Here is a 24,692-nt window from a genome sequence, read left to right as displayed (position 1 = left end):
TTGGAGCCGAGCAGCTTCGGAGCCGGGGGTGGGTCGGCGCCGATAGTACTCGGTACTTCGGATCCGACTCTGCCCTCGAGTGCTTCGGATCCGACCTCTCGGAGCCTGGATCCGAGCTTCGGATCTGGGGGGATCAGTGCTCCTTCGGCGCCGTCTGTGTCGGAGCACACTGTCCCCTCGGATCCGAGCGCTTTGGCGCCGGCTCCGATCCACTCCTCGGATCCGAGGGGGAGCCGATTGTGGGATCCTTTGGTCGAGGTCGGCTCCCCTTCGGCTTTTGATGTAGTGGAGAGGGCCCTGTTGAGGGTCTCCGGACCCCCGGCACTTGCTTTGGCTCCGTCCCGCGCTCCATCTGCACTGGGCCAGGCTTCCACCATCCGGCCATTGGGACAGCCCGCTCCTTTGCCCCAAGTTGTTCCTTTGGAACAGGTCACTGTTTGCGAGGAGTCCTCTGACAGCCCCCCGGAGGATGCCCCCCGCAAACATACGTGCAAAAGGAGGCACATTGACTCCCCCGAGTCTCTCACAGAAGACACGGACTTGGAGGAAGGGGAAGGCTCCCCAAGATCACCCCCTGAGGATGTCTCATTTGTTGACATCATGGAAATGCTCCGTATAAGGGGGGGGGGTCTGCCCCCAAGTCTTCCTCGGACGAGTCCGTGTTCTTGGAGGCATTTGAAGCGGGCCCGTCTACCTCTTGGGTGTCCCCTCCTGCCGACCCCCTGGTGGACCTCATTACCACCAGGGCGTGGAAGGAACTGGACACCGTGGAGCCAATCCCAAAAAGGCCCGACCGTATTCTCAGTCCCCCGGCTGACCGTGCCCATTGGAGTAAGGGGCCTCCGGTAGATGCCATGTTGACGGCGGCTGCCACCAAGAGGGAACTTGCTCAGGAGAGTCCCTCAGTCCATCCCCCGAGCAAGGAGTCTCGGATGATGGACCGCTTGGGTAAGCGGATGTTTAGTTCAGCGACCTTTTCAGTAAGAGTGCTGAACTACCTGGCACATGTGATTAGGATGCAGCGCGATCTTATTAAAGAATACGCTGCATCCCCCCCAGAGTCCATGTCGGAGGAGGACAAAGTATTGCACTCCACCCGTATGGCCACTCTTAGGTCCGTCACTAATACCTCTATGCGGTTACTGTCCCACGCTACGGAAGGTGCCGCTAGAGCTGCAGGGGCAGGCCTAGTTACTAGACGTCAGGCCTGGCTCCATCATTGCAATTTCACGGAGCCCTTCAAGGCGTCATTTGCGAATGCCCCCTTCGATGGTTCTGCCCTCTTTGGCAAAACTGTTCGCGATACCTTGACCCAGAGCGAAAAGGACGGGAAGACGCTGTCTGCCGTCGGAATCCGCTTCTCTGTGCCCCAGAGGCCCTATTCTAGGAACCAAAAGGGCCAGAAGAAGATGTGGTTCCGGAAGTCGCAGCAATCCCAGCCCGCTCCGGACAACCAGTCCTTCCGTGGCAGAAGAGGACAGGGAGGACGCCGCCCTAGGGGCAGAGGGGCTCCCAGGAACTTCGGGTCCAGAGAACCCTTCTCTGAACGGCCCGCGCAGCAACCCTGAAGGGTTGCCCGACTGATCCACTCTGGAGGCAGTCGGGGGACGCTTTTCGGAGCACCTAGCGGCATGGGAGTCCATAACAATAGACCGCTGGGTCCTCCAAATCATATCCAGAGGATACCGTATTCCATTTCGTCACATGCCAAAATTGAAGTCCCTCCCCGACGTTCCACCCGGTCAGTGGGAGGCCGCTTTGGCAGAAATTGGCCGTCTGCTAAAGAAAAGAGCCATCCAGCCCATCCCCCCAGACCAGATCGGATCAGGGTTCTACTCCAGGTTCTTTTTAGTGCCGAAAAAGACGGGGGATCTAAGACCAATTTTAGACCTTTCACTCTTGAACCTGACAGTTCCCAAAGAGAAATTCCGAATGGTTACGTTGCAGTCTATTCTCCCCCTTCTGGGAGAAAATCACTGGATGTGCTCCATAGACCTCAAGGATGCGTACTATCATATACTAATGGACAGGCGCTCCAGGAGGTTTCTCCGCTTCCGGCTGGGAGCCAGTCACTACCAATTCCGGGTCCTTCCCTTTGGTCTCACCACAGCCCCCAGGGTGTTCACCAAAGTATTAGCAGTGGTAGCGGCCCACCTGAGGCTTCAGGGGGTGCAGGTCTTTCCCTACCTGGATGACTGGCTTCTCACTGCCCCAACAAGGCATCTACTACTATTGGCGCGAGACTCCTTTCTCCATCTTGCTCCCCGTCTGGGCATCACAATAAACACAGAAAAATCCAACCTAGCACCCACGCAGTTCATAGATTTTATAGGTGCCAGGTTAGACACGAGGAGATTAAGAGCCTTCCTCACTGCGGACAGAATTCAAAATCTGCAGCTCCAGGTGCGGGCCATTCTCCACTCAAGCTCAGTTCCGGCGGAGTTGGTCCTGAGGGCCCTAGGGTCCATGGCGGCAGCAATAGCACTTCTTCCTCTCGCCAGGTTCAATATGCGCATCCTTCAATGGACACTCCTGGTTCAGTGGTCGTATCTTGCTCTTCCTATGCATCATCCCATTGCGATCAGCAAGGCTTGCAAGCGGTCCCTCCTGTGGTGGCTACACTCTCCAGATCTCCACGGAGGCCGCCCCTTTTGTGCTTCTCCCCCTCTCGCCACGGTGACCACAGGCGCCTCCCGCCTCGGGTGGGGGGGGCATTTTGCAGGCCGGACGGTCCAAGGCACGTGGAACGATTCAGAGACCTTACTGCATATCAACGTTCTAGAGATGAGAGCAGTGCTCTTAGCTAGCACTTCAGACCTTTCTTCCCTTGGGAACAATTGCGATTCAATCGGACAACATGTCTGTTGTCTGGTATATCAACAAGCAAGGAGGAACCAGGTCTTACCCTCTTTGTCGAGAAGCCATGAGAGTGTGGGAATGGGCAATCTCCACCAACCGCTTTCTCATAGCAACGCATATTCCGGGTCGGTCCAACATCCTTGCGGACAAACTCAGTCGCACCATTCTCACCCCTTATGAGTGGTCTCTCAATACTCAGGTAGCGGAACGCATCTTCGCACGGTGGGGAACTCCTTGTTGCGATCTTTTTGCGTCTCCCTCAAACACCAAGTGCGACAGTTTTTTCGCTCTAATACCTCCTCCCGGAGGTACCCCAAGAGACGCTCTGGTGCATGCTTGGCCACCCGGTCTTCTTTATGCTTACCCCCCCCTTGCCTCTGATGCTCCAAGTTCTTCAGAAAGCCTCTCGGTTGGGGTGCAGAATGATTCTCATTGCCCCATTTTGGCCTCGACAGATCTGGTTCCCTTTCCTAAGGTCTCACTCAGTGAATCCTCCTTGGATTCTAGATCCCATTCCGGATCTGATATCTCATCCATCCCGCTTATCACCCCCGAATCTGGACAACCTGAAGCTGACCGCTTGGCTGCACCAGTTCCACTCCTGATCAGGACTCCCGGTATTTCATCCCCTGTTAAGGCCATCCTAGTGGCGGCTCATAAACCATCCACTAGGAAAGTCTACCACAGTAAGTGGAAACGGTTCTCCTTGTGGGCGGAGCGGCAAGGCCTAAACCCCTTCACAGTTCCTCTTCCTATGGTGCTTGACTTCTTAACCACTCTTTTTAATGATGGTGCCAGCAGTTCCACGGTCAAAGTACAACTTGCGGCAATTTCTCATTATCATATTGGTCTGCCAAATTGTGTAAGATTTTCTTAAAAGGTACTTTCCTTCTCAGGCCCCCTGTAAAGCAAGTGGTTCCTCCTTGGGACCTTTCTTTGGTCCTCCAGGCCTTGACCGCTCCAGCCTTCGAACCGGCTACGGTAGATCTGAAATTTTTATCTTTCAAGACGGCCTTTTTAGTAGCCATTACCTCTGCCAAGAGAGTCTCAGAACTTCAAGCATTATCAGCCAAACCTCCTTACTTGGTCTTTCATCCGGACCGTGTATACCTCAGGACCAACCCGTCCTTTCTTCCTACGGTAGCTTCTGAAGCAAACATTAATCAATCCATTAACCTCCCTGTTTTCTTTCCTAAATATCAAAACAAGGGTGAATACAAGCTTCATTCCTTAGATGTTCACAGGCAACTTAGATTTTATCTAAACAGGACGGCTGGTCATAGGCAATCCGACCAGTTGTTTATTTCCTTTGCTAAATTTAATTTGGGCAAGCCAATTTCTAAAGTCTCATTATCTCACTGGATTTCACAGTGCATCTTATTGGCTTATCAAGCTTCTGGAAGGCCCGCACCGGAGAGTGTACATGCCCATTCAACCCGGTCAGTCTCTACCTCAGCCGCCTTTAAGGCTAGGATTCCTCTAGATGATATTTGTTCAGCAGCCACTTGGGCTTCATCTCATACCTTTATTTCCCACTACAAGTTGGATCTTACATCTAGGGGTAGAGCATCCTTTGGCTCCGCGGTGCTCTGGAATATCCTTCCATGATGGCCACCCAAGATTCAGGTAGCTGGGGACTCTGTCCCACAGGTTGCAGACAAATGAATCTCCTACTTCAGATTTAGAAGTTATGTACTCACCATAACGTTCCATCTGAGTAGGTGTATTCATTTGTCTGCAACCATCCCGCCCCCCTATCCCCCTGGCCTTTTCAGTTTCCTGCATATGATGTGTTACCCTTTTCAGGATGTTCATGCTGTTGGCAAACTCGATCTGAGGTCATGTAGGGAGAGCAGGGCATTATGGGTGAGGGGAGGAGCTGAGAGCTCGGATCCATAGCTGGAAAACCATGCCGGTTCGGATCCGATATCGGATCCATAACCCACAGGTTGCAGACAAATGAATACACCTACTCAGATGGAACGTTATGGTGAGTACGTAACTTCTAATTATTCAAAGTATGTCAGTGTGTAAAAGTGCTTACAGTGTGTGCTTATTCCTGTGCATTTATTCCAAAGAGTTTATTTGTATTCAAAGTGCAAATATTTCATAAAGTACAGTCAAAGTACAGCCATTTTCTGAAAAGTTTTTTGTGCTGGGTGTGTCTATTTGCAAAGTGCCACCATTACAGAGTGTTTCTTGCACTGTAAAGAGCTGCAAAGTACAGTCATTTTGGAAGTCTCAGTGTGCTGTGTACTGTTTATTCGCAAGGTGCAGTTACTTTGAAATGTTTCTTATGTCCAATTTATTCGCACAGTGCAGTTATTTTGGAATGCTTCTTACACTGATAAGAGGTGATTTCTTACAGTACAGTGATTTCAAGAGTATTATAGTGCCCAATAGACTTAATTTCACAAAGTTCAGTTATTCAGACGCTTGTTGTGCTATTGAGCATAGTTACAAATACTGGCATAAATTTCTGCCATATGTATATGTGTATGTGTTTGTGCATACTTGCAAAAGCCTTCCCTGGTATGTGTTAATATGGTAGATGGATTTCGAAAACCATCACCATTGGTGCTTGATCAGAATATTGCAGAGAACTGGAGAATATTTGAGCAATATTACAATATTTTTATACAAGCAGCTTATTCTGACAAAGATGCATGCACAAGGGCATTCATTTTGCTAAACCTAGCTGGGTCAGAGGCCATTGAAAGAGAGGAATCATTTGTGTATGCATCAGCAGTGTATGAGGGAGAAGGTGAAAAACGTCTTAGTGTTGTACAGGCTGAATCAAGGGAAGACCCCTGAGTGTATGAAGCGCAAGTTCAGGGAAATTTGTAACCCCCAAGTATTACATTAGAGAAGCATTTGTTTTACACAAAAGATCCAAAACCAGGGGAAACTTTTGCAGATTACATAACTTGACTTGAGAAACAAATATAAAAGACTTTCGGCTTTTCCTGGTTAAGAGTTGCTACAGTGGAACTCTGGTCCGCTCATGATTGGCAGTGGATTTTTAAGGTGCCAAGTTGCCAGCCCGACGCCCAACCTTCAACGAAGGCATGCCCATTCACACTCACACCTACTTGCATGTCTTTAACGTCACTCGACCACGGGGAGGACATGCAGACTCCATACAGAAGGCGCTCCAGCCGAGAATTGAGCGGGAGAACCTCTTGCTGTGAGGCGACAACGCTAACCGCTGCACCACCGCAACTTCCTGTGCCAATTTGTGACTTAAAAGATGAGCTGATAAAAGACAGGCTTCTGTGGTATTAACAGTGCTGCAGTGAGAAAGATTTTGCTTCAGAACAGTGATTTAATGCTGAGCAAAGCTATTGAGATTTGTCAAATCCGTGAAGTTACAGAAAGGCACACAAGTATGCTTGCAAGTGATAAGAGCATGGTTTCAGCAGACTGCAGGGCAAATGTAGAGAGCATGCAACATGTGGCTAGCAGAAGCACGCCTAAACACATGGTAGCTGCCAACCCTGCAGGCTTAACTGAGAAACCCCATATTTTTCTGCAAGTTCTAAGAAAAGGACATGCTCAGTGCAGTACAAGACATGCTCAGTGCAGTACAAGAGTGAGTCAGCAAAACTCAACTCCAACTTTATTATTAACTGTTGCAATGGTGGTGCCACTTATGAGTCTAAAAGAAAAAAAAATGCTTAGCATTTGGTCAGTAATGCCACAAGTGTAAAGTTTTGCAAATCAAGTAAACCTCACAAAGTTATAAAGAAGGTCACTCGAAAAAGCAAGCTGATCATACAGAGAGCTGCAGTTCTACTTTCTATGTAGATGGTGTGCCAGTAATTGGTGGAAATTTTGATGCAGTAAATTTGTTGGCAAAGAATTAAGTGTTTTGTACTGTCTAGATCAATGGTAAATCCACTGAGCTTAAAGTGGACACTGACTCAAAGTGTAATGTTGGAGATGAAGAAATTCAAATCGAAGGCTCGGTAGTGCTTTCATGTTATTTGGCTAGGAACTGTTACAGCTTGTTATTCCATGTAGTCTGAAGACCTGTGCAGTCATTATTGGGTCTCAAAGACAGTTTGAGAATGAATTTGCTTTCTTTTACCAAAGAACTTCATCATATAAGCACACATCCTAGTTCCAATTTTACTGAAGCTATTTTCTCAAAAGTATGCTGATGTTTTCGATGACAGGTTGGGCAAACGTCCAGTTGTGTATTCTATGAAGTTAGACCCAGAGGTCAGTCCACTAGTCAGACCAGCAAGAAAAGTTCCGATAGCTATGCAGGTTAAAGTTAAAGCTCAGTTGGATAAAATGGTGCAGCAGGGTGTAATTTGTCCATTTATAGGACCAACTGAATGGGTGTTGCCCATGGTGGCAGCCCACAAAGAAGGCTCAGACAAAATCAGAATATGTATTGACCCAAGAGATTTGAGCAAAGCATTAGAGACTCCATCATCCAATGAGTACAGTCGAGGAAGTCACAGCCCTAATACCAAATGCCGTTGTTTTTTCTGTCTTAGATGCAAAAAGTTCATTTTGGCAAGTGATGCTTGATCACATATCCTCATTACTGACTACTTTCAGTACCCCGTTAGGCAGATATAGATTTCTCAGGATGTCGTTTGGAATAAATTCTGCAGGTGAAGTCTTCCAGTATGCAATGGAGCAAATTTTTTCAGGTTATCCTTGTGCCACAGTTGTAGATGATTTATTGGTTGGAGGCAATAGTGAAGCAGAGCATGACAGAAACCTTAAGAAAGTTCTAGACAGAGCACGTGAAGTGAACTTAAAGCTCAATCTGAAGTGCAAATTCAGACTACTAGAAGTTACATATGTAGATCATTTATTTACTAGAACTGGCTTGAGACCAGACACATCCAAACAAGCAGCCATTCTTGAAATGCCAGCACCAGATAATGTTCAGGCTCTACAATGTTTTCTTGGTATGGTCAACTATTGAGGCAAGTTTATACCAGACTTCAGTGAGTTGACAGCACCTTTGAGAGAGCTGACGTGCAAAAATGTCATATGGTCTTGGTTGGAACAGCACCAGAGAGCATTTAAAGACCTTAAGCAGAAAATTGCAACCCCACCTACATTAAGATACTATGATGTCAATAAATCAGTAACGCTTTCCTGTGATACTTCAAAATTTGGTCTTGGTGCAGTTATTCTTCAAGAAGGCAGACCAGTAGCCTATGCATCTAGAACTCTTACCCAAACTGAAATGCAGTATGCTCAAATTGAGAAAGAACTTTCGGCAGTAGTATTTGCATGTTCAGAGTTTCATGATTATATTTATGGTTGAGCTATTCAGATTGAAACTGATCATCAACCTCTTGTTACTATTCTAAAGAAGCCTAAGCATTCAGCTCCAAAGAGATTACAAAGAATGATGCTCAAATTGCAAAAGTACAACTTCAAAATGGTCTGTACAAAAGGCATACTTCTTTATCTGGCTGATACCTTATCCAGATCCCCCAGAAGTACAACAGAACAGTTTCATGCAGAGAATTTTGACTTTGACATTGTGGAAGTGCGTACTTTTTCCACCATGAGACTTGATGAGCTGAGAAATTATACAAAGACCGATCCAATTTTGCAAAAGCTCAACCACTACATTAATGTTGGATGGCCTTCAGAGCAAGCTAGTGTACCACCTGAAGTGCAAACCTATTTTTTCTTACAGATATGAGATGTTGATGGAAGATGGCATTGATTTCAAAGTTCCTAGAATTGTTGTTCCTGCTTCCTTACAACATAAGTATATCCAAATTTTGCATCATGGTCACCCAGGTTCCGAATATGAGAGAACTAGTATTTTTGCCTTCTCTAGTAAAAGACATTGATAAAGTACTTTCTTCTTGTTTAGTATGCAATAGTACTAAAATGCATTTGCAAAAAGAACCACTTCAGTTAAGTCAAGTTCCTGAACTACCTTGGTCAACAGTAGCCACTGATATATTTGAGTGGAACAGTCAGCATTACTTAGTGTTGGTAGACTTATTTGAACTGGTTTTAGATTGATTTACTACCTAACCTAACGTCTGCTGCTGTTATCACCATGTTGAAACATAATTTCTCAGTCCGTGGTAGTCTGCACAGTTATTTCTGGCAATGGTACCCAATTTACCAGTCCGTTGTTTCAGAAATTTGCAAAAGAATGGGACTTTGTACATATTACTAGTAGTCCAGAATATCCATAGTCAAATGGACTAGCTGAACACGCAGTGCAGAGTGCAAAGCAATTACTTGAGAGGTCAAAGCGTGGTAATTCAAATGGTCTTTTTGAATTTACTTAATCTCAGAAACATACCCCGTGATGATGTACTTTGCTCACCTGCTCAGTGACTTCTATCCGGGCAAACCAGAACAACATTGTCTATTAGTTCCAGTTTGTTGAGGCCTAAAGCTAAGAACAACAGGACAATTGTAGGTCAGCATTTCAGAAAGTGTTCTTTCCAGAAGTCCAGTTATGATAAATTGAGCAGATTTCTTCATCCATTGAAAGAAGGAAAGACAATGAGGATACAAACGGTGAAAGGTGTCGACCGGATTGGTCAAGTAACAGGTATATGTACCAAGCCAAGATCCTACTTCGTAGAATCTGAGGGTGTAGAATACAGGAGAAATCGCAGACATCTTCTGCCTGTACCAGAATCAATATCGCAGCATTGTTCCTGTGATACAGACTCTAGATCAAGGAGCAATCCAGACAATGTTCCTATTGCAGAACGTGTTTTAACTTCTACTTCCATTCCTGATGATGTTCCTAAAGTTGAACATTCAGCAGAGGCAGTCCCATTTGCTAGACCTGATTCTAATTTCTATGCCACACTATTTGGTCATATTTCCAGACCTAGTGTGAAATACACAGCAACCTGGACATAATTGTTTATATATGTTTAGTTCTATATAATTGCATGACAAAGAATTATTTGTATTGATTGTCAGTTAATGTCGTCAACATTGGATGACTTATTTCTCAAAGAGGAAGGATGTAGAATACTGTGTATATTCTGTATCTTTAAGAAGAGTTTAAATGTTGGCATGTGCATATAAAGAGTTTAAATGTCAGCATGTGCATATAAATAGCAAGCACATACTAGCTTCAGTGCCATTTTGTGAGCGCAGCCAGAGAGTGCGCATGTATGAGTGTGATAGATAGTTTGTTTATAAGTTTACCTAAGTTAAAATTGTTAAGCCTCAATCCTGATATGTTTGTACACAGTAAAGCTGCTTGAACAAAACCCACAAAGACTCGTCTATTTTATCCTGACTAGATGAGCGACAACTTTTGGCCTCATTTTTTCTCCCAAAAAGGATAGCTGGCTAGTGCAATGGATCCCCAAATTAAGGAGAAACTAGTAAAGCAAGAAACATCTGAGCAGTTGCTTTATGAAGATACTTTGGAGCATTCCATAGGAAACCAGTACAAACATTTAGTTGGAGGTGCACAGCAAGGGAAGGGACTGGAAACTCTGGCAACTCTAATGTAGTCAATGTTGTGGAGTGATAGGCCAGTGAACTTCCATATGAAAGAGCAATGGATAACACGAGATGAAAGTGAAGAGAATGTGGCACAGGAAGATGCTCTGGAACTTTCTATAGAATGCCTGCAGGAAGTGAAGAAGAAAGAATGTGCCCTCAGTTTAGAAGAAAATTATCTAAGAGAAGAGTTGTTGATTTAATAGCGATGGACAGACATATTAAGAGCAATGAAAGAAATAGACTACAGAAAGTCAGTAAAATCCCAAAAGTTAGAAATCTGATAAAACAAATGAACACAATAATTGGGATTGTCCATAAGAGATTCATGCAATATAACAAAAGTCAATAGGATATATTACTGTGCAGCTAATTTAATAACAAATAAAGACTTACCACAAAAACACAGGGTAGTAAGGGAAAGGAAGGGGAGAAGTTGAATGCCTATCATGGAAGTATCAAGCAGAGAAAACTATAAAATAATTAAGACAAGAAGTGTCACTGTTAGAAGAGTATGAAGAGGGAACAAAAATACTCAGGAAGGTAGACATGATAAAAGCAATGTGCAGTATCAGAACAGATGAGGATCTGTTGTGCAGTATCGCAAATGAACTAAAAATATCAGCACAGGCAGAAAAACTTAGAAGATATACAGATAAATTTGAAGGAAAAGTTAAAAATTAGCAATTTACTAATGACCCAAAAAAGTTTTATAGGGAATTGGGAAACAATGTAAAAGGAATTGAAACACCATAAAAAAAAAGAAAAAATAGATACATTTTAGAGAAATATCTATGAAGATCCTGTGGAACATAACAAAGATGATAAATAGGAGAAGTGAAAGAAAGAATAAGAAGTTCAAATGCACAGGATATGAAATGGGATGAATTAACAACCAGAGAGATTGAAACAAAGTTAAGAAAAGCTCCTAATTGGAAAACCCCAGGTCCAGATGCAGTACCTAACTAGTGGCTAAAAGTATTAGCATCTTTACATGAAGATTTAACAATGAGTAAGAACTAATATATGTGCACCCCAAACAGAGAGCAGCCTGGTTAACAACAGAAAAAACAATATTCGTACTTAGGAGCGAACCTGCAAGTTATTCTAAAAACTATAGACCAATAATTTGCATTCAAACGATGTATAAAGTATAAACTGGAATTGATTCTGACAGCTTATAGTCATTTAGAAGTAACTTGATCATGGCAATAGAACAAAAGAGTAATAAAAGAAAGTCATATGGCACAACGGATCATTTGTTGTTAAATAGTCATAATGGAGAACTGTAAAAAAGAGGAAGAATCTAAGTATGGCATGGATATACTCCAGAAAAGCACCTGACAGTATCCCACATTCATGGATAAAAGAGTATTTAAAAATATACATGATACACCCTACACTGATCGATTATATTAAAGCAGCCATGAAACAGTGACAAACCACTTTGCAGTTAAGCCACGATAAAGGACAAATTATTATTCCAGGGATAAATTTCAAAGGGGGATATTCCAGTGTGACGCTCTGTCACCACTGCTCTTTTGTCTTGCCCTTAACGCATTAAGCTCTCTACTTAACAGATTGTCATGGCTACTATTTGGCTCCCAGAAAACAAGAAAGTGTAAAGATTTATCTTTTTTTTGTAGATGATTTAAAACTGTATAGTTCATCAGATAAGGAACTGAACAATTGCAAGTGGTCAAAACTTTTTCAGATGATATAAAAACATCATTTGGGCTTGATAAATACGCAAAAGCAACCTTTAAAGCAGGAAAGCTGCTGCACCAAGAAAACGTCAGTTTAGGACAGGAATGTGATATAAAAACTTGAGCAAGAGGAAAAGTATAAATATTTAGGAATTGATGAACCAACAAGAAAACATGAACAAACACAAATAAAACTTAGTAAGGAATATTTTAAAAGAATAAAATTCATACTGAAAACAGAAGGAGGTATGGGCCTCCTCTAAATTGATTACATGTATAGATGTGGAGTTTTGGGACTGCATGCATATCTGCTGACCTCACAAGTCCCAAACTTAGTGAAAGTTTTGAAACACGAAGAGAATAAGTCTGATGACTTCCCTGCTTAGTTTAGCAGAAACATATCGGTGTCAAGTGGGAGTGGAAATCAAACCAGAAGTAGATAAAAATCAGGCAGCAATTAAATGTGCCAAAAAATAAATAAAACGAATATAAGGTGAATGATCAGATGAGAAGGCAAGAAATGTGGAAAATACATATAGTTGCAAATATGGAAAACTATTGGAACAACCTCATGTTTTTTAAACGTTATACATCACTTTTAATATATCCAGTCATTGTCAGTCAGCCATTACATAGCTCATTCAAATCCTGCCTTCTGCTCTGTTCCATGTAACAGAGCTTCCATTTTCTCAGTTTTTTTGTATTATTTTGCTCTTCCTCTGCATGTACTGATCCCACATTTCCCATTTTTTCCTATGTAATTTGCTCCTACTCTTTTCTAAAGGTGCCAATTCCTTTTGTTTTATTTCTGTTACTGTCTTCACTACTTCTAGTAAAGTTAGTTTAGACTTTGTTTCCATTTTCAAATAATTGTTTTTTTCGCAACCATCAATTAGACTCAGTAAGGTCTTACTATGTCTAGGCCATTAAGATTCTGTATCATAGCTCAAAAAAGTATTTTTCCTAGTTACTCCAGTTTGCTCACCCAGCATCTCTGAGAAAGCAGTCTGCAGGGAATAAGTCTGCCAACTCATTACATTCCGAGAAAATGTGTTCCCAATTACTTCTTTCTTCCCCATCACACCTCCAACATTTGCTGTCTACCTGAGGAAAAAAAATCTTTGGAGTCTGCTTGGGGAATAAAAATACCTATGTAAACAGTTACAGGCAAAGATCCTAAATCTTCTAGATTTTGTTGCGTATTTGGGAGGCATATATATATTTGTTTCTTTGTGAATTGTTTTTCCAGTCTCTCTTCCCAATCCTTCATAAACTACTCTGATTGATTATTATAGTTATCATGCAATATTTTATATGCTGTACTAATTGTTCCTTTCTTGATGGCAACTTCTGTTCTTGATTCTACTAGAAACTGTACCAATGCTGGTCTTTCATTTAGGACCCCCTATTTCTTTCTGTTTGTCTATGATATCAATCCTTGATATGGAAGGCAGTTTCTAACCTGCAGTCCAAATAAGTTCTTGGCAGCTTCCCATTCTGTTACCTTTAACTCTGTAGTTATTTGCACTCAATAACTTGGTTCCTTTGCCATTAATGTTCGGAAAAATACTCGGGAGGGGGGAAGAGGGGAGAGAAAGTTAACTGTTAAGTAAAACATTTTTTTCTTAATAGTATTATTTAAGTGGTGCGTGATTTTCTTTGCATGTTATAAAGTAAATTTTTTTCAGTTATTTTTAAGTATAATGGGGATACTAATATAAATAGGTACTCCTGTTTTTTTTCTTTTTGTTTCTTTCTCCCATCTCTCTTTCTTCTTCTTCATTTTTAAGAAATGTAGGCACTGTAATGTAAAAAAAATCTGGTTAAAAGAGCATGAAAAAAGAAAAATTAGTGTGTTTTTTCTCATTCTTGCATAGGGCAATAACTGGGTTAAGGCTGTTAGCTTTATATAGTAACATGTTTTAACAAAAAGCAATTCAATGAAAAAGAATATTGATAATTATAAGGCTTTTTTTCTAGTAAACAGTTTTGTATTTGGTTCTCATGCATACCACTCCACTGTCCAAATGTTTGCAGCATGTCCAGATTTTTGCTTCATATTTCTGGTCTGTTTCTCATAAAATTGCATTTTATTCTGGCAAATCATTGAGGATTGAAGTCAGAAAATAATGAAAGACATTTAAGTTTTAGACTTCAAACCCTTCAGAAAATCCATTCTGATCCAAAACCTGTCTGTTAACTTTTAAAGTTTGTAACAGCAATATTTAAAAGTTGTCCATATTTTTGGACTTTTGTCCTCCATTACTTATGGCTTTGTCCAGATTTTTTGCTCTAAGAGGTTGACAGGTATGTTCTTCTGTCACTAGCATACAATCTCAAAGAGAAATGGCTTAGAGAAATTTTTTCTAAAAGCATTCAAGTGTTTTGCCAGCTGAGAGGGCTATAAAGATAAGGCAAAAACAGACAGTACTTCACAGAATCACAGGCTCTGCCATGCATCTTAGCATGGATAATCTTTGTTTCTGTTTAGCTTGAGTCTGTGTGTGTGGCTGTCAGTTTGGAACCTTTGCTCCTATTAGGAAGGTAGACCTTTAATATTTGAAGATGTACATAGTTTTGTGTATTCTTAAGTTAATAGGTTTTAGGAGGGTATTGGGTGTGTGTGTATCTTTATTTGAAGGTTTTCAGTAAAACAAAAAGTTCTGCAAGATGTGACACAGAATCAAATGGAGATGACACGAAAAAACTGTATAAAAGATTAACTTGCCAAAAACAGTGCATGCATGTAACACAGAAGCTGGAACTAGACATTTACCAAAAAAGCTGTTATGCATAAAAGGTGGGAATAATAATCCTTCACAAATATGATTCTTTCTATAATGTCTTCAAACATTAATGGTCCCACAGAAAATTACAAAAAAGAAAGAGTACTGAACTATATTAAAAATGCAGAGTACAAATAGCTATGCTACAGGAGACACACTTGGAAAGAATTGAACATGTGAGTTTGATAAAGAAAGCTTTTCAGGATGGTTATTCAGCGGAATACCTGGGGCAAATGAAGAGAGGAGTACTTACATAAATTGCAAGAAGCATGCCTATAGTAATAAAAGAGAATAAAAAAGACAATAATGGTAGACTTGTAGTACTAAGAAGCTACTGGCAAAGGAGTAGGATTAAACTGGCATACATTTATTATTCCACTGAAAACTGCTATAATGAAGCGTAAGAAAATTCTGAGAGAAATAATCATCTTACTACTTATAGGAGGGACTAGAAGTTGATTTGCAATAGTGAAGATGTATCAGGGGGCCCACAAAGAAAAATATAACAAAAGAGGGTAGATTTTTACTGAAATTTATGAAAATACTCGGCAAGGAAGATGTGAATTCAGTACTAGGAGTTTGGAGTGAATTTACATATTATTCCCCAAGATACAAAAACTGGGCTAGGCTAGACAGAATTTACATTTCAACATGCACATTTAACTGAAGGTCTTGATACACTCCCAATAACTATTTCAGATCTTGCACCAATAATAACTACAATAAAAATACATGGTAATGAAGTAAAAATGAGACACTGTGGCTTTCCTACCTGTCTGTTGAAAACAGAGGAATTTAAGGAATGAGTGGTTGGTAGAGGAAATTATTCAGGACCTATTAGAAAAGACAGAAACTTCTGAAAATATTGCTAGGCGATGGGTTAAAATTAAAGTGAAATTTAAAAACAGGGTGGAATTAAAAGAAAGGGAGATATGGTTAAGAAGTAACAAGAATTATTTAGAGGGACTGACAAATGTTAAAATATTGCAAAACGGGTAATCTCACAGAACAAGAAGAGGAACAACTGCAGAATGCTAAACAGAAAATAAGGATTACCTCGATATTATGCACAAGTTTAGAAAGACTGCTGTTAAGCAACTGTTTTATGATAACAATTCTAGACCACAAAAACTTTTAGCACAACGACTCAGGTAACAGAAAGAAGAAAGGACTGTCACCAAGCTTAGGGAACCTATAACAAGGAAGATACCAAGGGATACTGTAGAAGTGTTATAAATCTTTCAAAAATTATATGAAAGTCTGTATAAAGCAGAGAAATATGGAAATTAAGAAAAGGTACAAATGAAAATGTTTACGGAAGAATTAAATATGCAAAGGTTAGAGGTAGAGGAGGCTCAATTACTAACGAGAGAAGGAGATACGATAAAAATTGTGACATATAATCAATCAACAGGAAACTCCCCAGGAATAGATGGCATTCATGTGGAAGCTTGGAAGCTAGGAGGGAAAAAACTGATAAAGATCTGGAAGGTTTTAACAGTATTTTAAGACAAGGAAGTAGTAACAACATCCTGGAAGAAAGCAGTAGTAGCTGTAATACCTAAAGAGGGTAAACATCCATCAGGTCCAGCTTCATACAGGTCCATTTCTATACTAAATCATGATTATAGCGTTTATGTCTATAATGGCTAAAAGAATAGCAAAAGTTATGTCAAAATTGATAGATATAGATCAATGTGGACTTGTGGAGGGGAGGCAAACATTTGACAACATTAACAAAACAGTGATGATCCAGAGGGAAGCAGAATGTAAGCAAATACCACTATTGTTGTTGGGTCTTGCTGCAGAGAAAGCATTTGACAGAGTAAGCTGGGACTTTATGAGCAGAGCAATGGAAGCATTTGAATTCCTTAATAAAATTATAAGTTTGATTAGAAGGATATATATGAGAGATTGGTGGTGAAAATTAAAGTGGGTGGGGTTATCTCTGACAATATCTGCTTGAGCAGAGGAACCAGGCAGGTGGTGTCTTCTCTCCCCTTTGTTTTTTTGCATTATAGTTAGAACCATTAACACAGAAAATAAGGGATTCAGAAATTCAATGACATAATTGGTATGGTAGTCAAGAAAAGCTGGCTGATGAATGAAGAGAATGAGAGAGAGAGAGAAGGTTGGATGATGTGGGGATAGTGAATCAGGAAGTGAAGCATATTAGCAAGGAGGAAGTAAGGATAGCTATGAAGAGGATGAAGAATGGAAAGGCTGTTGGCCCAGATGTCATACAAGTGGAAGCATGGAGGTGCTTAGGAAAAATGGCAGTGGAATTTTTAACCAGATTGTTTAATGAAATTTTGGAAAGTCAGAGGATGCCTGAGGAGTGGAGAAAAAGTGTTTTGGTACCTATCTTTAAGAATAAGGGTGATGTGCAGAGCTGCAGTAACTACAGAGGGATAAAATTGATCAGTCACAGCTTGAAGTTATGGGAAAGAGTAGTGGAAGTTAGGTTAAGAAGGGAGGTGATGATTAGTGATCAGCAGTATGGTTTCATGCCAGGAAAGAGCACTACAGATGCAATATTTGCTCTGAGAGTGTTGTTGGAGAACGACAGAGAAGGTCAGAAGGAGTTGCATTGTGTCTTGGACTTAGAGAAAGCTTATGACAGGGTGCCTAGAGAGGAGTTGTGGTTTTGTATGAGGAAGTCGGGAGTGGCAGAGAAGTATGTAAAGAGTAGTACAGGATATGTACAAGGGTAGTGTGACATTGGTGAGGACTGCGGTGGGAGTGACAGATACGTTTAAGGTGGAGGTGGGATTACATCAAGGATCAGCTCTGAGCCCTTTCTTATTTGCAGTGGTGATGGACAGGTTGACAGATGAGATTAGACAGGAGGCCCCGTGGACTATGATGTTTGCAGATGACATTGTGATATGTAGTGAGAGTATGGACCAGTTTGAGGAGACCCTGGAGAGGTGGAGATATGCTTTAGAGAGGAGAGGAATGAAGATCAGCAGGGCTAAAATAGAATATATGTGTGTAAATGAGAGGGAGGGTAGAGGAATGGTGAGGATGCAGGGAGTAGAGTTGGTAAAGGTGGATGAGTTTAAGTACTTGGAATCAACAGTTCAGAGTAATGGTGCGTGTGGAAGAAAGGTGAAGAAGAGAGTACAGGCAGGGTGGAATGGGTGGAGAAGAGTGTCAGGAGTGATTTGTGACAGACGGGTACCAATAAGAGTGAAAGGGAAGGTCTACAAGAGGGTAGTGAGACCAGCTATGTTATGTGGGTTGGAGACGGTAGCATTGTCGAAAAGGCAGGAGTCAGAGCTGGATGTGGCAGAGTTAAAGATGTTAAGATTTGCACTGGGTGTGACTCGGATGGACAGGATTAGGAATCAGTATATTAGAGGGTCAGCTCAGGTTGGACAGTTTGGAGACAAAGCAAGAGAGGCGAAATTGCGTTGGTTTGGACATGTGCTGAGGAGGGATGCTGGGTATATTGGGAAAAGGATGCTAAGGATGGAGCTGCCAGGTAAGAGGAAAAGAGGAAGGCCTAAGATGAGGTTTATGGATGTGGTGAGAGAGGACATGCAGGCGGTTGGTGTGAAAGAGCATGATGCAGAGGACAGGAAGAAATGGAAACAAATGATCCGCTGTGGCGACCCCTAATGGGAACAGCCGAAAGAAGATGATGATGATAATGGCATGAAGTAGGGTATATGCTTTAAAGTCCAAAAAAGTCCAGTATTTCCAAATTTTCCTGTTCTGCCCTGTTTCACAGATATAATTGCTCCTTTGTAATCCCACATTTGTCAGTTTCCAAGTTACTGATTATAGTCTCCAAATGTTAATAACATGAAATAGGGCATATGCTTTAAAGTCCTCTACATGTTTAACAAAGTCCAAGAAGAAAATCTGGAAATACTGGACCTTCTGAAGGTCCAGTATTTCCAGATTTTCTTGTTCTATTTCTGTTCATCTCTCTCTCTCAAACCCTGCCTTTGCTTCATCTCCAGTGCACTGTCAGTTCCTCTAGTCAACTCCTGTGCTCTTTTCCCTCTGTCAAGCATTTTCCTTTGAAACACTGGGAAAGGTTTCACTGGCACAGTCTCTGTTTGGTCTTTATTACCAGAAGAAGGAGTAGCAGAATCTCCTTTTGTTTCATGGCTCACTTTTTGTTGGACAAACTTTTGCATTTCTTCCTTAGCATGTTCTTCATAAAAAAACATTTTTGTTCCTCCAAGGAAAAATATGAAGATAGCTGAGTACAGCAGTTTGAATGTCAGGCCTGCTTCTTGACATTCCCTGAATAATGGTGTAAAATTAGTAACCATTCTCCACAAACACTTTGTTGTCTCTCTCTTTTAGTACTTTCTCATTCTGCCACAGTTTTGTCAGAATCAGCTCCTTCTGCTGGCAGGATTGCATTTTTATTATTAAAGGTCTAGGTTGTTTTCTCATAGCCAGGTTTGGAGCATACACACAATGTGCCCTTTCAATTAACAATTCTGTTGTGCAGTACCAGTCCAGTTGTTTATTTATGCCTTCATGAAATTAATACAGTTTGTTCCTTTCAGCTTCTCAAGTATAGCAGAATATCACAGGTTCTCCCTACATGCTCTGTCCTCTTAATTCTATTATTTTATGAAACGTCTTCTTATGCAGTGTCATATTCAGCCAGCCTTTTCTTCATTTCAACTTCTGAGTTTTGTAGTTTTTTATTACCTTATCTGAGTATGTGTTTAGAGCTTCTTCCAATTTTTCTAGCCTTTTATTGTTTGAGTTGATATACTCCAGCAGTGTTTCATTTATTTTAGTCAGGTCTGTGTGCAGTTGCTGTATACTTTCTTCAAGGTTACTGGAAGTCATGTCTGGAGCTTGTACTTCTTTTTGATGAACAGCTACAGTACTTTTCCCAGTCAGTGTTTTTATGTCACCTTTTGTAGTTGATTTTCCTTCATGTCCTCAGTATTTCTCTTTTCCTGGCATCCAGGCAGTGCACGCACTAGCCAGTTACTGAAATGTACTCAGAAATCCAGGTCCATTGGCTTTCTGTGCTAAGTTTCTGTTGTCACACTGGCAGCTCTAGAATTAAGCTCTTACTCATTGTGCAGCCATCTTTGGAGCAACCTGATGTTGATCAGGATCAAAAGCAGGAATTGTTAAGGAGACATGAATTTAAACCAAAAGACAAAAGGCTAATATTGGCAGCCCAAGATAGTGGAGTATGTACATGTTGGCTTACAAAATCCATTAAACATGTGGAAGAAACAGACAAATGTTGGTTTTGTAAAACAGAACTGGAGACATTTTGCAGAGTGTCTTGTTCCTAGTTAATGTTTCTCTCCAAACACCATCTTAGAAGCTTTAGAAGTCTTTCCAAGAATCAATTCTGTAACACTGACTACAGCTGTATCTCAACTTAACACAATTGGAGATGTTTGGAGTAGATCATTGTTGCCCGGTCTTCCTTATTGATTCCTTTCCTTGTGTTGGGGAGTGTCTCACGTCTCACCATCATCACCCCTCTCCCCTTCTTCCTTCTTCCTTTAGGTCAAGAGTCCTTGAATTATGCTCAGTTCATTTGGGAAGTTCACACTATTCCTCAGGACCATCATACTGTATAGTTTTGACAAGAAAGATCTGAAGCTAGTATGGGCTGACACCTGTTTTATAACCTGACATCTGGATGCTGGCTGGGGTATGATGAAAAGACTCTGGTATTTTGTCCAGACGTACACTTCTGCACATCATGATGACCCAAGTATCAGTACTGCAACAATAATGTACTCTTAACATCTACAGTTATAGTAAGTGGAGAGAGAGCTATATTTTATTGCTGTTGATAATGAAAAATTCATTGAGCTAAACAGCTGTGTAACTCAAAAATTTTGGAGAAGGGTATTTGTTCCCATTACTATCACTGTCAGAGGATGACTTTAGACTGCTTCATAGCACAGATCCTGCCTTTGTTATCATCATTGATACCATTTGTTACTACCTTAGGTGTCATAGTTGTTCTCTATATTGTAGGTCTCTAAAGTCTTTGTTTTTTAGAAGTTTGCTTGTTGCTAATGTCTAAGACATAGCTAATTGTTAGTTGTACAGCCTTCTGTATGCTTACCAGGTATAACTGGGATGCAGACTTTCATTTAATGCTCACATCCTAGCAAGGAGATGTTCCTTTCCACTGTCCTTTGGAACTGCAGATGGTACATAGTTCAGCCTAGTTTTCCCCTCTTTTGCTTTTATTTTTTGTGCTGCCATATCTTCCACAAGATAACCTACCTCACTCAAGCTAATGTGCAAACACACGCATACACACGCATGCTCAAAGCCAGTACCTCCCTTGCAGATTTCCTTTCTGTAACAAAATACAGCAGTCTGCACCTTGCCCTTGTCTGTATGCTACTAAAAAAATAAGTTGCTTGTCCCCATCCCTCCCTTCTTGGTTAACTTATTTTTGTTTCTTCTCCAGCTTTGTGCTACTAATTGTGCCTTTTCCTGTATGTTAACTCCAGTGATACATTCCATCACCTTTACACACACATCCTCATGTTGCTTGATTTCATTATTTATTTCACTTTATTTATTTTGTATAATTTAGCTGCCTCAGTGCCTTCTTGGTATTTGTCTTGTCTCTTCAACTGCCAAATAACAGATGTATCCTCTTACTTGTTTTTTTAAGTTTATTTTGTATTTCTGTAATGATTGTGAAAGGACATATAACTCATTATGTTCATTGTAAAATTCACTGTTGCAGTCCTCGTATAGTGGTACCCATATTCAGGTAGACGGGTTCCTATTACGTTATCGAAATCATGAAACATCGAACATTACAAGATTAAACTTGTATGTTCAATGTTTCATAATTTCGAAAATGTAAAAAAAACCCCCATAAATTAACTGTTGTAAGCAGGGGGGCAAGCCCCCTGCACCCCTCATATACCCCTCGCTCTTTAAATATACCAACTCTGAGATCTCACTGTAGAGCGGAAAGGGAATATTTCCCTTTACTGCACTACTGTAGTGCGATCTCGGAGTTGGTACATTTAAAGAGCGGAGGGGTGTGGGGGGGGGTGCAGTTATTTAACTGTTGACCATTTTTTTCTTTTTTTTTTTTAAGTTTGAATTGCTGACACTTCGATTAACTGTGTTCGGTGTTTACAGTTTTAAAGTTTCAGCAATTCGATAACGTAATAGGAACCCCAGGTAGACTATGATCAGCTCAACTTCTAAAACTTTACCCTGCAAAATAGGTTTGTAATTTGATGCCATCTTCAGATCTTTCTTGCCCCAACAGTAAACAGGGAAGAGACCTATGCTGCTACAGTCTCAACTGCTCCAGCTGTGCCCCAAAGGACCCCAGTCTACCTCTCCAGAGAGCAGACAGAAATAGAAGACATGGGGAAGAAAAGTGAGAGAGAAAGTATCCGAATGGAACTAGGGAGCCACCCCAACCCACCGGGAAAACAAAGACAAGGCCATAAAGTGGGGGTGAAGGTGAAGGCACTGGCTTACAGTAGTAAATGTACTGTAACTTCTGTGTTTACTCTAAGTTTATAACAAAACTATACTACATTTATCATAGTATTCACCATTGCAATCCTCACATTTAGGAATATTCACAAAGCACAAAGTCTTGGAGAGGAGGATGAGGATTATTTGGATATGAAACTCTGCAGGATGGCAGAAGCAAATCCTGCCCTGGCCCTAGAGGCTGCCCCTAAATTGTAGTGCTTGGAGAAAGTGTGTACAGATGACCAGGCAGCTGCTTCAAAGATAGTCTGGGTTGTAATCTCCATAAAGAAGGCTGTGGTGGCAGCAGTGGCTCTAATGAAATGGGCCCAAGTCTGACTTGAGATGGGTGTACCTTTTGAATTGGCAGAGAAAAGCCTAAGTAATAGCTTTAAAACCGAACAAGATGTCATGATGTTGTGATCACAAAAGTTGTTCCATATAAGATTCCTGATCCCAATGGCTAATATTGAATGGAATGGAAGATATTTTTTTTGCTTGGTTTATTCTTTGCAATAAATTTAGTTAAAAATTAAAAAAAAATGTTATTCCATATACAAATGTGTGTAAATTTAGTAATGTGTATTTTTTTTTTTTTTTTACATTTTTTGTAAAATGAACAAATGAAAAAAAATCCTTATGTCTTGCCAAGTAGATGCAATTAACCTTAAAGGTAAATAACAAGGATGTTCTTCGTGTTTTACAGTTGCAATCATTACATTTGGGTAATCTGCTGGCAAGTTGCCCTCAATCGGCCTGATTAACAAAGTCTTGAATCCTGCGTCGGTTGCTGTCCCTTCTTCCATGACGTCAGGTCGTCAGGGGTATAAAACATGCAGCCGACGCCATTACATCAGTCTTTCTTGCCTTGCGGTGCCTGAGCAGAAGCAGTTCACAAGTGCCGTTCGGCCAACTCCTGAAATTTTCATTTTCGAGTTTCAGAACCGAAGTCTTCAACTTAAAGCTAAGTACCCCATTGGGGAAACTTTTTCTTGCTCTTTACCGATGTCAGTATAAGTTAATAATTGCATTACTTGGTGGAAAGCATATACCGCATAAAGATTTTCATTCGTACTGTATTCCTTGCCTAGGCCCTGACCACGACGTACCTTGCTATCGATTTTGTGCTTTATTTAATCGGCGCACCATTCGTCGTCGGTACATTTCTGCCTCTAAATATTTCAGTTCTCGGTTTAATTATCCAGGAATGTCGTCAGTTAGCCATCCGACTACCGAGATTCTGAAAAAATGCAAAGATAAAGACAGAGACAGGCCGCCGAGGTCCAAAACTGCTGACGACGCTTCTCCTAAGCCAGTCGCCAGTTCGCTGGTACTCAGTGTACTCCGTGAGGAGCTTTCGCTGCCCCTGATACCCACTACTTTTGATTTGCAGGCCTCTACTGAGACGCATTCTGAGTCCGGCATGCAGCGAGATGCTTCACCTACGGAACCCGCGGATGTCTCTACCTTGGATGGGTCCGGAGCCGCTGTGCAGGCACCGGCTTCTGAGGGTGTATTCAGACCTACAGACTTGCATATTAATTCAACACCGCCTTCATTACTAAGGCTTGAATCTCGATCTATGTCTAAAAAAACGACCTCCAGGCCACATGTTCCGGCCCCTATGCCTAAAAAACAAATGATCAAAATGGCTGAAGATCTAATTACTCTAATCAGGGGTAGTCAACCCCCCCCCCCCCCCAAGAGGCCTAGGGCTGAGCTTGATTATGAATCTTCTGATCAGGATTCTGTTTCTTCTCACTCTTCTAATGACCTGGATTTGTCCATACCTTCTTATGAGGATTCTGATGCAGAGGATTCCATTCCCTTTGCTTCCCCTCCTGAGGATTTTTCTTTTGGGGAAACCTTACATACTTTAAGGGAGCATTTCCACTGGGAAAGTCAGGAATTTTCTGATTCAAAAAAGAGGCTTAGGGATTTCCTTCTTCTACCTCAGCATAGGCCTTTGGCTATACCTCCTGTACTAGACATTGTTGATGATGTGTTTTCGGAATCCAGTTTGGCCCCTGATTCCCTGCTCCTAGTAAACCTGACAGATACTACAGGGTTCCTGAGTCTTACAAGTTCCTTTTCAAAAATCTTGTTGCAATCCAGAAACCATTTCTCAGGAGCCCAAGGGCATTAAGGCTTCTACTGTTAAAAATCCTACCCCTTCTGATAGAGACACCAGGGCGCTGGATAGATGGGGTAAAAAGGTTTATACTTCTGCAGCCTTGGCAATCAGAGCTTTAAACTGCCAATTTCATATGTTAAAATATCAACAGCATATTATTGGACTGCTTAAACAGAAAATTATGTTGATTCCTGACTGTGTGGAAAATAAAGATTTACAGGATTTAATGCATTCTGCTGAATAAGTTGGAAAACATAC

General features: G+C 41.3%; 1 long non-coding RNA gene across 3 annotated transcripts in view; it reads left to right on the top strand.

Annotated features, from left to right (window-relative positions):
* LOC122809645 overlaps positions 1–24,692 on the top strand; it is a 1,890,825-nt gene that overhangs the window by 1,134,855 nt on the left and 731,278 nt on the right. The gene's annotated exons all lie outside the window — the stretch shown is intronic.

The sequence above is a fragment of the Protopterus annectens genome, chromosome 8.part0, assembly GCF_019279795.1.
Source record: "Protopterus annectens isolate FY-2018-M chromosome 8.part0, PAN1.0, whole genome shotgun sequence".
In the NCBI taxonomy this organism is placed as follows: Eukaryota; Metazoa; Chordata; order Ceratodontiformes; family Protopteridae; genus Protopterus; species Protopterus annectens.
This window is presented reverse-complemented; position numbering and strand designations above follow the sequence as displayed.